The sequence below is a fragment of the Mya arenaria genome, chromosome 6 (genome assembly GCF_026914265.1).
Source record: "Mya arenaria isolate MELC-2E11 chromosome 6, ASM2691426v1".
Lineage (NCBI taxonomy): Eukaryota > Metazoa > Mollusca > Bivalvia > Myida > Myidae > Mya > Mya arenaria.
This window is the reverse complement of record NC_069127.1, coordinates 51,227,296-51,246,015: the sequence shown is the minus strand read 5'-3', so window position 1 is coordinate 51,246,015 and position 18,720 is coordinate 51,227,296. Positions and strand designations below refer to the sequence as shown.

General features: G+C 32.7%; 1 long non-coding RNA gene across 1 annotated transcript; it reads left to right on the top strand.

Moving 5' to 3' along the window:
• The first annotated feature begins 12,292 nt into the window (after positions 1-12,292).
• LOC128236843 (uncharacterized) lies at positions 12,293-18,400 on the top strand. Its single transcript, XR_008261453.1, has 3 exons — positions 12,293-12,454; positions 16,104-16,332; positions 16,787-18,400. It is a non-coding gene; the product is annotated as an uncharacterized LOC128236843 (long non-coding RNA).
• The last annotated feature ends 320 nt before the right edge of the window (positions 18,401-18,720 follow it).

Below are 18,720 nucleotides of genomic sequence, written 5' to 3'. Positions count from 1 at the left end.
CCCCCTTAAAGCCACTTCAGGGTTTCATCAAGATAATGACGTAGTATTTTGTTCCTCAAGTCCATTATATAGATCGTTCAATACATTGTTTACATTCCATTCTGTAGGTGGAACTCCGTGAAGGAACTTTTTGTATTTTCACCATCAGTGTAAAACAAAGCATCCTTTTAAGGCAAATTTATTTCACGTTTAAGTACATGTATTTTATATATTTCATTAAAAAATATAAGCAAAAGAATTGGGGTCATCATTTTGCTTCAGAGCAAAAATAATTTCAAAACAAACAAACAAGGAGCGCCGTGGAGCGAGCCCTCACCCTTTTTCGAAGATTAAAACGAGTAAAATTAAATATTTTAATAATTAATAATGCGAGGGGATTGCCCCTTGATCTACACTTGAATATTGCAGAGACTGAGTCGAGTTGCCATGATTATGTAATTTTAACTAAATTATGGGCATTTTATATACAGTCATTTTTGGTTACATGCAGAGGGAAATAAAATAGTAAACGAGTTTAACAAGCACAAAGTGAGTTGGTCTTCCACACTTGTCACATTGAAAGTGCATTTGTGGAAGTCCAATCTGTCATCAAATACTCCATGTCGAATGCAAATTCATAAACAGTAAAGGTAAGTAGCAAAATAAGTTGCAATATTGTACCTCATTGTATGTTTCAATTGTCAAAAGGGAATATTATTCTCAAAAAAGACTGTAATCATGCTTTTACTTTATCTAGCCAACATACCACTAAAGAGATATAAATAAATGTTTTTTAAACTTTTTTTCTCATTTTTAATTAATTATATTTCAATCATCTGTCAATCTCAAACCTCCCGTTAAGAGTTAATTGAGGTTTGGAGGTCAGTTAAGTTTAACGGCAGGTTCGACCGTTAAATCAAGCTGTTAAAGTTAACGGTACTTTTGAGCAACTCAACAGTAATGAACGTTAAAATTTAACGGACCGTTAGCTTTTAAATGGTCTGTTAAGCCTAACGGAGGTTTTGAGCAACCGGCCCCTGTACTACACTTAATCGTTCAGAATTTCAACGTTAACCCTCCGCCTACTCAAAGTCTGATGCCTTATCATATCGGAAATATACTTTTCCTGTACATGATAATTTTTGCTCTACTGTCGTCTTTACATTTTTTGTTCGCATTCATTTGGAATATATTTATTTCAGTGTGCATTTAAGTCCTTGAAGTCTAGACATTAAAAGCGTTTAGTTTTGTTAAAATAATACTCGTCGTATAAATGCGCGATAGATTTTCTTGATGGGATTTTTTTTCTACTATAACAACAAACTGGAAATATAATGGCAACTACGAATTAGTAATTTCAACCTCATGATGATGAAACACCAATTTTTGAACTTAAATATGAAAAACTGCTATCTGGTCTTTTTATCAGCAGACTGGTTTTCTGGCATTAAGGCCAATTCGAAGACAAAAATGTTGTCAAAACGGTCAATTTGTGATAGTGCAGCTTTAAGGCCAAACCAACGATTTATGAATGTGACCACTTTATATACTTCTTTTCTCAAATAATCGATAACTCATTTTACCGTTTGCCCTTCTTTGTTCGCAAATGAATTTGCTGTATTGGGTTTATAAATTAAAACAATTATGTCTAAAAATTTCCCAGACGCCTTGAAATTGCGAAATAAGTCAGTAGTTTTTTCCTGTATGCGGTCTTCATGATCAAACTCAATAACGGGTGCATTTCATACGTAACAGAATCAGTCACTGTAAATGTGTTATCACTCATATCTTGAATTTAATAGAATATATCACGCTACGCTCGCTTGTGATATTTCCATATAATTCCAAATATAACCGATAACCAATACACCATACAATATGTTATGTGCATGTATGTGACTTGCGGCCTACTTTCAATTTGGCGTACCACTAGGACTGCTGTTCGGTTAGGGAAAATTTTTGCTAGCGACCGTTTAAATTTTGTTGAAAACATTGACTGCCCTACTCGATCAATATGCACAAAAAACATTGATGTGTAGGGCCGGTTTGCTAGGGGGAATCGTGGTTCGGGGGTTTTATTGATCCCGGCTGGATGCGCTTAGGTACGATTTCTACTCTTGAAATAAAACAAATACAAAAAAGAAAAAAATACAGAAAGACTGGCTAATATTCTTCCCTAAAGCATTTTTTTACCTTATAAAATTACCATTTTTGAAAATCATGAGCAGGCAAGGGCCTATATTGCATATGCAGAGCAACTTACGCAAGTGGCAAAAGCCAATATTTTTCCGTAGCTTAAGCGACTAAGAAGGATTTATTTCGTAGTTTGATCACGATGAAGTTATTAATTCTCAAAATAGTTCAATTAAGAACTAGAGCGTGTCTTTCCCACAATTGGAGCATACAACCCGGTTTATCTATCGACCACTGTCTATAAAAATAGAACAAGGTTATTGTGATACGCCTGGTCAAATTATATAAGTAAAAAAATCAAACTTCCTGTTTGTTGGTCAAATCTGGTATAGACCGGTGTGATCAAAATCATGTTAAAAATGTCTGATACGATGGTGGCCAAAAAAGTGTTGATTATTGTCGTGGTATTTTGTGTTGCATTTAATGCAGAAGGAGCTCAAGGTAACAGTTGGAATTTAAGTTTTATTGAAGAACTAGGCGATCCGTTTTAATATACACTAATTGTTTTGAGTCATGGTCTTTAAACATTTTGCAGTGTTATATAATTACCCGTGGAAAACATGTTACCTTGATATTAAATGGTATTTAATTGACTAGTGTTCTAAAGTAGTTTTGTTATGATTAATTTAAAGGTTAAATACATGTATTATATATATGGAGATAATTCAGTATATACCTTCTACTTTCGATTTCGAATTGAAGCCGTCATAATTGTTTTAATTTTATTAAATATTATTTAGCAAATGCTACAATAAATTCATATATGGTGTTGTATTTCAACCATTGTTCTGTATATAGGGTTGTACCCTTTTCTATATGGACAGATATTTGGTTTAAAATACGATTTTTTATCACGCCCATGTCAGGTATGTAAACATTTCGAAACTTCTTGTGTTCATCTCTATATTTGGAAATGATATAATATCAATTTTAGGATCACTATTTTGAATATGAGGTGTTGAAGTGCAGATCTTCCACACATTTAACACAATAATATTAAGAGTTTTACAAATATTTTTGCTTAGTTTAAAAGCTTGAGTTAAACTTTTTTACTAAATACAATCTATGAACATATTTGATGAATGTTGTCTGTATATTTCTAAAAAAACACATTTTGTGTATGAGAGAGAGAGAGAGAGAGAGAGAGAGAGAGAGAGACATACCACCCTAAATCAGAGCTTTGATGATTCCTTCAGCCGCAGAGTATTGTATCTTCTTTGTTTGAAAATCCAGTGTACGGATAAGACCTTTGTATTAAGTAGAACAATGCGGCTATGAATTATTGTAAATAAAACAAAAGTGATTGTTAGTTACCTTCCTTTTGTAATTTATATTACCTTTTGATAAATAAGCGGTAAAACCGAAAGCGCAGCGATTTTCCTTATATTGACAAGTGAAGTGCGCGTTAACGTTATCGGCTAGAGCGCATCACAAATTCATAGGTTGATACCTTTTTCGAAATTTAGCTAAATAAAAAGTACATTGCGGGTATTTCGTCAGAAATGTTTAAATTGATAAATGCTCTGATGCTTCGAAAGTATCTTCCTTGTTTGGAAGACCAGTGGGTTTACATGGTTTGATCCATACTTGGATGGATTTTTGCATGATAAATATACTGAAAATATTTTGTCATGTACAGTTCAAATGATAAATGACCTTGATTGTTTCTCGTACTGCAAGGGGGGGGACTTCACTATTTGGAAGAAATGTCAAGTTGAAATATAAGCACGTGTTATATACACGTAAGTACCATAGTCTTTAATATGCTAAGATATTTTTACATATACTTTCTGTCCGTGGTGACCCATGTGAGAACCCATTTGAAGTCACGTATTTCCACATTCGGGTTTATGTCCTACATTACCCTAGTAACATAGCAATTCGTAACATAACACTTCAGTGGTTTTATCATTACAAGGAAGTATTATACGAATGCGATCGTCCATTCACGTAAACATCAATTTGTTACATACCATCCCACTTGTGTGGCCATGTCAGGACAGTACTTAACTGTTCTTATTCAAAATAACAAAAAATACATTTTGATCTGAACTGCAATATAAATATTGTCAAATTTTCTTTATTAAATCATTTTCGGTGGTTAATGGAGATTAATCAGTAAAATAAAATGATATTTCACTGTTTGAAACTTTAGTCCGCTCTTAATTCCAAATTAATTAAGAACATGAATTCAATGGCGTTATTTCCGAAATTACGTGATGAAAGCATACGTTTTGGCGCGCTTTTCTGAACAATAAACAAACAATAACCTGTCTCTTAAAATACTTTTTAAGTCATGTAACAAAAAGGATAGTTTTTCGTTTTAGTGTAAGATCGCGGTATATTTCACCTCGCGAACACCGAAAGTTAATATTTCACTCGTGGCTACGCCACTTGTAAACTATAGCTTTTAGTGCTCACTCGGTGAAATGAATATCGATCTTACACTAATACAAACAGTTAATCTCTATGCAAAACATTCAACTTTATGGAATCAATGTGATATTAGAATACAACAATTTTCAGCCAATGAAATTGCAGACAGGCAATCATTAAGTACTAAGCTTAACCATTAAGAATTTCAACGTTTGCGAGTGTGAAAATGCACTACTGCCATTCATCCGATATACACTTCCTGTGCTAGATTTTTCGTTGACAATGTGTAAGCCGATGAGATTGTATTCTTAGTCAGTTAGATGAAGTGAAGTAAAACCTAAATGATAAAGTAAGGGTTGGCTCGCTACGCTCACGCGGCTCATTCTGAATCATTAAGATACTACTTCATGTCATCTACATATTACCTATGTTACAAAACATTTGCTGGCTTAATTTAACAATATTAAATCCGAAAACGTGGGAAAACATGTGCCTGAAATACAAAACCATTTTACGGTTCATTGCGCAACACAAAGATAATATGGTTTTATCAGTAAATGGTATGTTTTGACATTCTGTGAAATATATCATTCAGAAAAAGAAACTTAGTTCATCTTGAAAGTATCCCCGAATATCCGAACGTTTCACGCCAAGGGTACTACCATGATATTTACAGATACAAAAATTGATTACGTCATATTTGAAGTTTAATATCATACTTAGCGTAAGACCGATTCGTGCTTGATATGAGTCATGGTATTGAATCATTTGTATTTATATTAATTCTTTTTCAACAACTCGTCGTCAACGTACCTACCTAACCATACGCAAGTACTCCCGGGCGTACAAATCAGTTTTGGTTCCTCATAAAAGACATGTGCTTAAACCTCTAAATCAGAAACAAAAACGGGAAGCTAATGAGTTATGGGAAAAAATGCTTTACTGGTGTAAATTATTTTGTAATTTCCATGAAGGTCGGCATACAGAATGCTGAAAACGGTTCTTTCATTATAGTATTCTTCGGTAGGGAACATCAAAATAACATTTGGAGACCAACCGTAGAAAAGACTTTCACATTTCTACGTCTCATTCAAGTATATTGGCGTACAATTCAAAATGCTACATGAACGCCCCTGACAGCAGCCAATTGTTTACAACAGGTTAATTTTTTTTATGTCAAATTTATTCAAGATGTGTATTGATTGACCAGAATTAATCAAGTAATAACTTTTAACCAATCATTCAACTAGCAGCTGAAAGTGTTTGTTTTGTGTTTCTGTTGTTGTTGTTGCCGTTGTTGTTGTTGATGTTGTTGTTGTTGCTGCTGCTGCTGTTGTTGTTGCTGTTGTTGTTTTATACGAATATTGATAAACTGTTTGTATAACCAACATTCGATCTTCTTCAATATTGGAGATATTGCTATGTTTATCCAATGATTAAAAGTAGCCGTTAAACTAAGTCACGAACAATTAATAAAATATGAGAACTCAAACATGAATGTGCTGTTTTCAGGGGATATTAATAACCTTTCTTACTCATACACTGGTTTACCTATCTACGTGATTGGTGCAAGGACGACAACGACAATGATTCATATAGATCAAATGCATGTGATATGAACAACTCTAAGTTAACAAGCATTTATAATGCGTAATTACCCATAGTTATATCAACGTTTTGAAATATGAGATATGCCTTGTTTTTACACCCAAGTAAAGCCTTATGATAGTAAAAACACTGATAAATAACCTATAGGTCACTTTCTCTGTGATCTTGTCACGATTATATATATATAAATAAATATCTAAGACAGGAAACAGGTTCACACAAATGTGGACGTTTAGTGTGCAATCATTTTTATAATGTTTTTCCACGTATATGTTCAGTTTAAGTTATCTATTGCTATTTTTTCTGCAGATCTTCATAATTTGACTCTAACGTATTTGTTTGTTGTTGTTGTTTTTTTGTGCATTCCTTAAAATCAGTGAACAGAAAAATTGAAAAACTCTCAATTGTCATTGGCCCACCAAAAATGCAAACACTAACAACCGACACTTGCCTTGGTGGGAAATGACTGACTAAAATATACTTCACGAAACTATTGTTGTTGCATTCGTAAGAATCGATCTACGTAATGTGACACTCAAAATCAATACAAACACATGCAGAACAAGCATACATTTTGACTGATAAACCTGAAACTACTTCTGACATAATGCATTTATCGAAATTATTAACTAATGATAACAAGCATGTAACCGTGAATTTAATAGCAGATAGCGCAAAAATATTAAATGATTGGTGAATGCTAAAAGATTTACTGTGGTCTACTATAGTCTCTTAAGGTGATAATACTGTGTTTTGTGCTCATGTTTTCAAATCAAACTCGATATCCTTCATAAGAATCATTTGACATTTATTCATCCTTTTTGGAATATTAAGAAAATATTATTAACTGTGGTAAATCTTATTTGGGATTAAGAGTGCGTCTTTAATATTAATGAAGAGATGATTAAAAACATCATCGTTATGCATTAGCTCACACAAACTGCAAACACGAAAATATTTTAGAAGTGTGGCTGAAGGTAATTTTGGGCCGAGTACTTAAGCTTAAATAAAGTTAAGGTGATGATTATTGTTTGAAGTACTCATATATTGAAATAAAACAAGCACAGCTGAAACAATTGCCGCAACATCTGTTATAAGTTCTGCACTTCCCAGATATACTTGACGTTACCTTCAAGTTGTTGACTTGAACAAAGTTCTGAACAATCGGCCATTTATTGTCAACTGTTTATGTAACACGTATTGATACTGCCACTATTTATATTACAAAGTACGCAAACAAATCCAGTAGATAGTCGAAAGCTTAAACATAACCCCTTTCAATAACACATGGCTTAAGCCTGAAACACAGAACAACAACACACGCATCCACAAACAACACACAACGTATAGAAGGTATACAACTAGCGGTGTTTATCAAATGTTATTTTACTGGGAGTTGAAACTAGTTTCCGTGCACAACCTCAAACTTAAAAGGTATATAACCAAGTGACTATTTATAACAAAACAAGTTTGGGGTTTATGTACCTAATCTGTAAAACAGCTTACTGAATGAAAGTTAAACTACAACTGTAATGTCCAAAGAGTCCGGGCTATAGTATGCATATTTTGCATAAAATGTGTGTTTTAGGTCCGTTATCGCGGTGCGTTAAAACGCAAAAAACCGGGCGTTATCGGTAGAAAACGTGCCGTTTATGACCGGCTTTTTGTTTTACATAATCGCTATCAGGGCCCGCATCATAACAATGGCAGATGAGCGACCTGGTATCTGACCGAAAGTGGGTCAACGATGCCAAATTTTGCACAAAAACAAATTTCAGTATATACTGCTGTACACAAATATCAACAAATTAAATAAACCGCATTTAACTTACATATTTTCTTCTGAGTTGTCTTTTTCTGACAAGCTGATGTATGTTTACTAGATAGTACTGTCTGCAGATGTTTTGACTATTTGTCTGCTTTAAAGGCACTAAATTCAGTCTAAAACGTTCAACTACTCCGAACTTTAGTTATTTCTGTCGATTTTATTCAGAACAAACAACTTATATGGACATGATTCCATTACGTCGCATGCAATTAACGAAGAAATTTTAAATATGTTTTTTCTCTGATGCTGAAGATGCTATACATTTTATCAAGAACATGTTAACAATTTTTTCAGGCTTAAATTAGTTGTCAAAACAAATAAAGGGTAAAATAGGACTTTATCGGTAATTAATCGATTACCCAATAGTTATTGTGTGTAAATAATCCCAGTAATCCAGTCAATTCTAAAAAAACAACTGCCGAGTTATGTTGCGGCCCTATGCGAGCTCAACTGTTTTAATGACATCACTCATGATGTTACACAAACACCTGTTATGGAGGTTATTTTGAACTAACTGTGTTTGCATTTTCGTGACTTTTAACAGCTTTTTTTAAACACAAACGTTTCTCATGGTGTATATTATATGTAATAATAGCGATAATACACCTTTTTTCGGACGTTACCATCTGAAACGCAATCGGGCTGTTAACCATTTTGCTGGCCTTTGCAGATGGTAACGACCTCAAAAAGGTGTATTAACCCTATGATAATGGTAATAGTTTGTTTCACATTATGTAATGAGTATTTGAAAGCTTAAAGGCGAACAATATAGGTTTATGCAAACAAATATTTATTTATTTTTAGTTTAAACGCATTAGCGTTTTTAAATATATTTGACTTTCATGATCAAAATAAAAAATGCATGCGATTTAGGTACAAATAAGAATATAAACGATGATTATAACGTAGCTATTAATTTCACCTGTACCTAACTCATTTCTGTTTGAAGGAACCTTAATGCAACAATATGTAATTGCTTTGTTTAAATATCCATGCTTATTTTATTGTGCTTATTATGTATCTATTTTCAGTAAAACATACTAAATGTTAATCTTGGCTGAAAAAGGTTTTTTAATCAGGGTATTTCAGTGTACAGTCTATTTTGGTTTAAACTTACCAAATGATTGAAAACCTTTTGAATACATAACATTCTTTTTCATTCAATAAAACGGCTCATCTGTCTGTGAATTACGTAATACGCTGAATCGATAAGAATTTCAATTTTAAACCGCCTCCTACGTACAATCTGGGTATGCCTTACCATATTTGGACATATGTCTGTACGTGATATTTTCTGCTCTACTGTAAAATCAAATCAAATCAAATCAAATGTTATTTTCAGTCGGTATGACATAACAGAGAAAACATTAGCTATGAATAGCTATTGACTGTCGTGTTTACATTTTTGGTTTGCCTTCATTCATGAGATATTTATCTCAGTGTGCATTTCAGTCCTTGAAATCTAGATATTAAAAGTCTTTGGTTTTGTTAAACTTATACTCGTCATTGAAATGCGCGAATGATTTTCTTCGTAGAATGTACATTTTAGTTTACATTATAAAATGATTCTACAGTATAACAGCAAACTGGAAATATAATGGCAACTACTAATTAGTATTTTCAACCTACGTGATGATCGATTGTCAAACATTATGAGATAAAAACAAGGCGATTATTTAACTTTTTGTTAACTGCAGTCAAGTCGAGCGTGAACCTTTCTTTGTGAACAACTTTTCTTATCAAAGAACGATCTCACAATAACGACCACAAAAGGCTTAAATACGTTCAGGTCACGGATGTTTTTGTGAATCGGTTTGTTTAAGCCGCATTCTCAAAGTTTGCAAGTTTTGACATTTTTTTTTGTTCTTGTTTTTGTCATTGAAAAGGCTGATTTTGGAATCAATGCCTTCAATCATTCATACAAGATAACTCCCAATAGAAGAGACATCATTTGATTTGAAAACTGCCGAAAATTTCATTTTATGCTTAACGACATTATTTATTTATATGAAAAACTCCTATCTGATCGTTCGTAAGCAGTCCTGTTATACTTGTTTCCAGACATTAAGGCAAAAATTGGCTCATTCGAAGACAAAAAATCTGCGGGAGTTCAGCTAAAAGGCGAGCCAACAATTTATGAATGTGATTACATTATATACTTTTGTCAAATTCATAACTCCTTTTTACAGTTTGCCCTTCTTTGTTCGCCAATGATTTCGCTGGATTGCGTTTGAAATTTGAAAATTACTTATCATAAAATGCCCAAACGTCTAGTAAATGATTGTTTACATTCCTTCTTGACTTCTTGACACGGATAGTTTTATGTTTTCATTGGAATGTTGCCGTGATCCGTTCGACACAGAAACGAGAAATTTATTATCAGATCATCATACAAACCGAAATAAGAATATAAACTATATTCTACGCCAATGAAATTGCAGAAAGGCAACCATTAAGTAGTGGGCTTACTCATTAAGAATTTCACCTTTCGCGCGTGTTAGAAAGTCCGCCTACTGCCAATCATCCGATGCACATCCCTGCATCAGATTTTTCGATGACAATGTATCAGCCAATGAGGTTGTATTCAAAGTCAGTAAGATGACATGAAGTGAATTCTTAATAATTAAAAAGGACTCGTTCGCGACGCTCACTCCGCCCATTATTAATAATTAAGAATTCACTTGATGTCATCTAACTATTACGTATTAGCTTAATATTTGTAAAATTCAGATTCAAACATAAACTTTTGGTAGTCACGGGACCTGTACCTGCAAGTTGTAGTATATACCATCTGTCCCGAGACATTTTATTGAGGCACGGCATTTAATTCGCAAAGACTACGACCGTCGGTGGGTCTGACAATGCCGTGGCATGACTTTCATACATGGTGTTTTTCCATTGCCCGTTCTTGAATGCATCCATGACTGCATACCTTACTTGTTCTTCGCCCCCAGATCTAGTTAAGTCAAATACAACAACATGTTAAACAGATCAGCCTTCTTACCATTCCGGCCTTACGTTCATCATCCATTTTGATAAGAAGCTCTTACCGTGGTTACCTTCATAGTCCACTATCCATAATACTTGTCTATAACCGTGCATGTCAAGACATGCCACCACCCACACTTGCCACGTATTTAATGTCACCACTGTGTTAAGTGTCTTAATTCTTTTGAGATCTCCTGGTTGCTGGATACTTATAGCTGCTTCATCTATCTTCCTTTTATGTGCAACGTAACAATTAACATCACACAATTCTTCTGCATCATGCCCTGCTAGCTTCATATCAGGCAACAATTCATTTTTTACAAATAAGCACTGCATTTCAATCTAAAAAAGGTATTTGTAAAATACTTTTCGTTGACATGGAGGCAATATATAATACCTACAACAAATTGATAATTCGAGTGTATGTTTTAATGTGTAACGATTCAAATAGTCTATAGACTTAAAGATGCACTCTTATTCCAAAACAGGATTTATCACAATTAATAATAATATTTTAATATTCCAAAAGAGATGAATAAATGTCCAAAACATATGTTCTTATGAAGGACACCGAGTTTAATTTGAAAGAAATAAAAACACGGTATTTCTTCTTTATATGTCTTTAGTCGACCAAAGTAAATCTTTTAGCATTCACCAGTCATTTAATATTTTTGCGCATTCTGCTGTAAAATACACGCTTACAATTTTGTTATCAGTAATTAATATTTTCCATAAAGGCATTATTTAGTAAGTAGTTAAAGGTTTATCAGCAAAAATTGATGTTTGTTTTACATGTTTATGCATTGATCTTGAATAAGAGTGTCACTTTAAGGGTGTGCAAACTATTAATATACCATTATAAATTTTCGTCAAATCTGTGATAATATAAAAATTATACATTTTACCCTGTAAGATATGTATTGCTGGTAATTTTGTATATACATATACGTAGGCTTCTTTTAAATTTTAAGTTTATTGACCATTTTATTCCAAACACACCTATTTCAGTTGTTTAGACTAATATGTTTCTTATCAAAGGTAATTGAAACATAAATATGTGTAACGAAAACAACGAAAAGAAAGTGCATGTATTATATGGATGAATATAAGTAATATTTGGAACACGACGGAATGATTAAGTCTCCAAATAGGTCATATACCAATAATAGAACTGTCTACCCCATTGCAAAGGTGAGACAGTGCACTTCGTTTTATTTATGTACCAGTATGGTAAACCACTGTCCTATCAACAGGACAAGGACAAGGTTATATCGGATCGTCTGATCGAAGTAAATAAGTTACAAAGACAATCACTTCCTCTTCCTGTTTTCGAAGGTGTTCTAGAAAGAGTTCTGTTCAAAACCGGAAAGATCCGGTATTAAAGTAAATCAGTATTAAGACAGTTTGACAAGATGAAGGACCTAAAACTGTTGATTGTTTTCTTGGTAGTTTATGTGACATTTATTGGAGGAGGAGCTGAAGGTAACAGCTTTAAGGTTTTATTCCCAAAATTCATGGGCATAAACATTTATTATTTTGAATCATGATTTATATATGTATTTGGCAGTGATATACCATGATATTAAATGGCATATATTTGCGCAGTATGCTTTTATAAAAAATGTTATCATGAACTATTTAAAGTTTAAATACACTAAAACGTTCATCCAAGGTTTGATTATTGTATTTCGAATTGAAGCAGCTATCATTTTTCAAATACCAGTGACGACAATAAGTTCATAAACGATGTTATTTGAACCCTTTTGCTGTTAAAATGTTCGCCCCTTTTGTAGTACTAGCTTTAAATAACGAATCTATTTTCCAATCTAAATGATAAAATCTAAATATAGGAAGACAGTGGAAAATCCAATTTGGATTTCCATTTTCTTCCTATTCTTAGAAATAAATGATATAAGATCTATTTAAAGATGCACTCTAGCTCCCAAATAAGACATATGATAAAGTTGTAGTGTTATGGCTTATATGCAATTCTCTGTTATAGCCCGTACACTTCCGTATGTAACGATCGATATGCTATATGCATTTTAGGTTCGATCACGCCACTCTATATTTAAGCCATATGTAAACACGGCCTATACTTATCTGGGTAGAATTGAGAGATTGTTTTGTATTAAACCAGGACAATATAATTGAGGTGAACAGTGATACTCGTTATAATTCATCATGTTGGAATACATGTGTACCTTTATCGCTTCTATCACAATATTAGCAGGAACTTTTTTCTTGTTGTAATCATTATTTAACCAATTACAAATATCATTTGGACACGCCCAACGCCCATCATGTATTTTTCATTTTTCTCACTTTTCACGAAGAAACAGGACATTTGTTTGTGATAGTTTTATTATGTTATATGAATGAAATATATGCGTTAATTAAAAGAGAAGCAAAACTTTAAAACTGTTTAATCACCACACTTTCGATTTAGTATAATGGATAATGGAACTAGCGAAGCGAAAGTACATTTGAAAAAAAACAAAACAATGGCACTTTTCCAACTAAAGTTAGAACATGCATTTAATACGTATATTATGATTCTGTGAAGGGAACAAACAGTGACAGCAATTAATTTAATCCCATTAAAATCGTATTGATACATTCGCTTGATTTCATTAAGCTATGTACAAACCGAGCACATTACGTCACGTCAAGTTGACCTTTATAACATACAAACCCTTAGCATGTACACGGAACAACTACCAATGATATATCTTCGTAGCTTTTCTTTTTTGGTAATTACTTTGAATGTCATCGTTGTTGACCGGTGCTGATAATGCTGATTCGGGGCTGCAGAACATTCACATAATTTCTTTATGTAAGCCTTTTGATTAATCAATGAAGCGTTAATCAATAACAATGTCAAGGGTGACAACTCAAGCTATGAATCGGAAAATAACAATAACATGAATTAAACATATTTTGAATAATGCCATTAAAGAAAAGCATACCATGTAAATGGATACATATCATTGGAAATTAGTCACGTTTCAATACTTGCAAGTGTTTAAGGAAACTCATCGGTAATGTAAAATGTAAACACTTGTAGAGTATAATGTGAAAACTCTTCATGTAAATTAAATTTATGCACATTACATGTCAGCCAGGTAACCTGTAGATCAGTCATGGAATACTTGTAGGTTGTCAAAACAAAGGTGCATTTATCTAATGTTGAAGAATATGCAGTCTTGTGTGCTTTATCTATATAATATGAATTAACCAGCATGCGACTGTACTGTTTTGGCACTTCCAATGAGAGTGAAAAGAGTCTATTATAAATACTATAAATTACGATGAAGATGTAATTCTCGAACAAGCTCCAACGAAAGATCTTACCCTGGAGGCAGGAACACTCTGAATCATACTCTAAAACGGAAGTCGTACTTCTGTGTCATTTTCACTGATCATTGAAGAGTTAGGGCATATCAATATGGGCCTGTCTTTTAAGGATGATGATTTTGTTCCGATTTGCATTGTAAACAGTGCACACGACTGTATGCCGTATGAAATGTTGATACATATAACCACATTCCCACAGACATGATCAGCATTAACTCTTTCACATTGGTTATCTATGCAAACATTAAAGTATTATTCCAGGTAAACGTTTTCTATTAAAATGTTTGGCTCATTTATTACAGAACATTTTTGACACAGCAACCTAGTAATATGATACTTTGCCGGTTATAAAGTGCCGATTGGGTCGAAGAGCTGTATTTACTTGAAAAAATGGTCTCTTGACCTGTAATATATGTGTAATAAAATATACTTGTACTAAAATAGTGGAGCTATTATCTTTCAAAATAAAATATGCACGTTGAACATGACTGCATGAAATGACCTGTAAAGGAAACATATTCTTCCTCAGCCAATACAGAAAGAAGAGTGAAGTGACTAATTTCTTTCTTTAAAATCTCTATCTAACTCTAACTTCATCTAGTACTACTTTAATATCCATAATAAAGATATGAGGGCATTCTGGCTGCAAAGTTTGTTAAACAACATTGATCTCAGGAAGATGTATCCACAGAAACATAACATTAACAAAATGATTTTGTTCACACTGGTTTTTTTTTCCTATATGAAGTTCATTGAATATCCCTGATCGGTATCACTGATCAAATCTATCAGAGCTGATCTTCTGTTGAAATTCAAAAACTTTATTTTTTACACCTGTTTAGTTTTCCCCGACATATTGAGTCTTTTTTGCCTAAATTTAAACCCTAATATTGTCTAGAAAGGAACTAGAATGCTTTATAAAATAACAAAATAATTTACAAAATAATAAAAAATGATGCGACAATTTTCTTAACATCACAAACTATTCAAACTTAAATTGTATGAGTGATGAAATCTATTCTACAACGGTAAACATACCAATGGACCCTGCTTGTATCATGGTGTCAGTTTAGGAAGAGAGCTCATCGAAATTAAAAAAAAACATGGATATTTATTAATTCAGTTAATTTATATATGCATTTTCACAAAAAAATCCGATAAAAAATCCGTTTCAAAGTAACTCGAATTACTGCCTGTTTGTGAGTTATTCACGGAATTCATACACACATATGTTTATATGTTAAGCCGACTCTAAGTACGTTCGAAAATAAATCAATTGTGTTTATATTTACTAAATTTTATTGATACGTTAAGAATTGATTGATGCAATGATTCTTTACACAGTTGTTGTGCAGAAGAAAATAAACATGTATATATACCTTGTTTACATCTTGATTTTACTAAGTTAAACGTATGCTTGCGTAGAGTTAATGTCAATACGTAAAGGAAGGTATATAGTCTGAACTATTTTCCCGAAATGATACCAAAATGCCAAAATATCCCATTCACTTCTACGTACCCCTCTTTGACGTGATTCTGAGATGAGCCCGTACTGGATGTCCTCCAATGCCCATAGCGTATCGTGAATCGATTTCTTGGCATCTGATTTTAATGACACTGAACCTAACTTTGATCATGTTCCATAGATCCGTGGTAAAATAATTTCACTTTTCGTCCCGTTGAGCCCACTTCACCATTCTATAGATTTCAGAATTGTTTATGGAAATATGATAAAGTTGTAGTGTTATGGCTTATATGCAATTCTCTGTTAAAGCCCGACACGTGGAGAAAGGTGCCAACGCAACCTATCCGAATGAAGAAGTACCGAAACCAACTGAACCAGACGGATCCCAATCTACTTTCCATGAAGGAAGGATAGCCATTACAGTTGGGTGTGTTGTGGTAATTTCCGTTGTGATTGGCTTCATGTTCCTGTGGGTGTTTGGTGACTATATCTATCGAAAACTGAAGACTTGGTTTCAACCACCTGTGTATGTGTAAAAGTAAGTATATTCGGAATGTTTTGATTTTGTTCAACTGACATGTTTTAAGTAAGTTCGATTATTCTGATCATGCAGCTGTACTAAGCACAACGCACACGAAAAAGAAAGAATGTATACGAATTAAAACAAATCAGAAATAAACTGTCATAGAACACAGAACGAACTAGATTTATATTCCTATATTCACATAACTAAACATCTGCACAAAAACAAAAGGTTTAATTGATGCAGAACGATTTCAAACAGAATGAAAACAAGCCTCACATTCCAATCTTGTTTGAATACTATAAGAAAATTATGAAAATTGATTGACAATTCATAACTGATTTTTATCTTTAAAGTCTTTGTGCAATATGATTTGTTAAAGATACAGTTTTTCTTCAATGTTGACTTAGTACTAAGTACTTAATGAATGAACAGGATTTACAGATATTGACATGCTTTTATATTTCAGGTTTTTAAACTGATGCATACGACAAAAACGACAATTGGAATGGATATGGAAAAGGATTTCTTACAGTGAAACCCATGCTTGGACAAGATACCCTATGGAATGTTATGCTATTTATTATTATAACAAATCGTTCAAATAGATTGTGTACATATTGTGTGTTTCACAACATATCTTAGTTTTGACTCATTTCAAATAACATTTTGCATTTTTATTAAGAAATAATTCCCTTTCCTTTCCTTGAGTTTTGCCTTTGCATCAAAAAACAACATTTAACTTAAAAGTCTCAATTTCAATTTGTGGATGAAAATTGTTTTTTTTTTCAACCAGTTGTTAGATCCAAAAATACATATTCATTTAAATGTTATGAACAATGTTGAATAATAAAGACGATTAAGAAATCCTTGGTGTTATAGGAAATGAAACACACAAATATTAATTCTCATTTAATTAGGATAAAAATGTGCAAATTTGTACAATGTTTAACTAATTTTATAGAAAGATTGTATTATTCTCAAATAGTCACAATGATATTGTTATAAAAATAGCTTCCTCGTTGGTATCCAGGTGTACTTCATGTTGCTTCAAATAATAAAGAGGGTTGGAGACCAATGGTCAATAATCGGATAATATTATAAAAGGAACTCTTTTTAATACAGCTCCCGGTCGTAATTCCTCGCGACCTATGTTTTGGTAAAAGTCGTGTTATATTTAAATTCTTAAATGTTTTTGGGCTTAATAGACATTATTTTTTATAAAATTCAAGAAAAATATTTTTATTTAGCAAAATCATGATAAAATAACTATTGCGGCTTAATGTAATACCCTTAAGAACTTTCTAGAAATTTGGGCCCGATCTCCATCACATCACACAAGCTAGCCCCCTGAATTCAACAATTTTTGAGTGACGCCATATGTCGTGTTAATTAATATCGAGTTTGACGTATATAAAAAGGCAAAATACAGTTACATTATTTAGAACGTTTTCTTTGTTTTGAGTGCAATGCTTTTAACTGATCATTTTAATTGACCTAGATTTGGAGCACTAAACCCACTTTTTGAAGCAACTATAAGGTGTTTGATGACATTTGTTTTATTATTTTGGTTCACAATAATTCATATTTGATAAAATATTGTTTTTTTGTGGATAAAAAGAATAAAACAGAGTAATCACAACATACTGTATATAAACGTACTTATCAAGCATGGACTACTGTACTGAATATTTTATAAAATCATTTTGTCAGATTGTATTTTCTGTAATGTACAAAGGATATATCCCGTACATGTGTAAATAACTTTAGTTATGTAGTTGATTGATATGTGTGTGTTCGTTTGTACGTGTTTTGCATATTAACCTTTTTTAGAACTGTAAAAAATGACACATAATCATGTATGAAAGTTGTGCTCCATTCATCTTAAAAGAAGTTTCTTTTTATTTTGTATTTTCAACCTTGTTAAAGTAAAGAGTGTAATAAACAAATCAATCATATTTCAACGCATATAGCAGAGTATGTAACAGAGTGTTGTTGTTGTTGTTGTTGTTTTCTCTTTTTTTATTACTTGTCTGTGTCGTTTGATTTGAATTCCTGCTTAATAAATCATGCAGAAAATGTATTGTCCTTTGTTTTGAAATCTAAGTTTGGAAGGTGTTAACCTTTGATCATAGTTTTCAGATGTGTAGAAGAAATAGTTTAAATCACGAACTTGTACAGAAAGTATCAAAATTCTCATAAAAGAACTTACATGAAATGGCTATCCTATAGTATGAAACTCGTTAAATCAAAAGCTAAAACGGAGCAACTATCAGGCTTTGGAAAACCAATTACTCTTTATTGGTAAACGTATCAATACCGGAATAAAAATCACAAATAGATGTACAAGAGAAAACCGTTGAAATATTGAAAATGCCTTCAAAAAATAGAACTGAAACGATT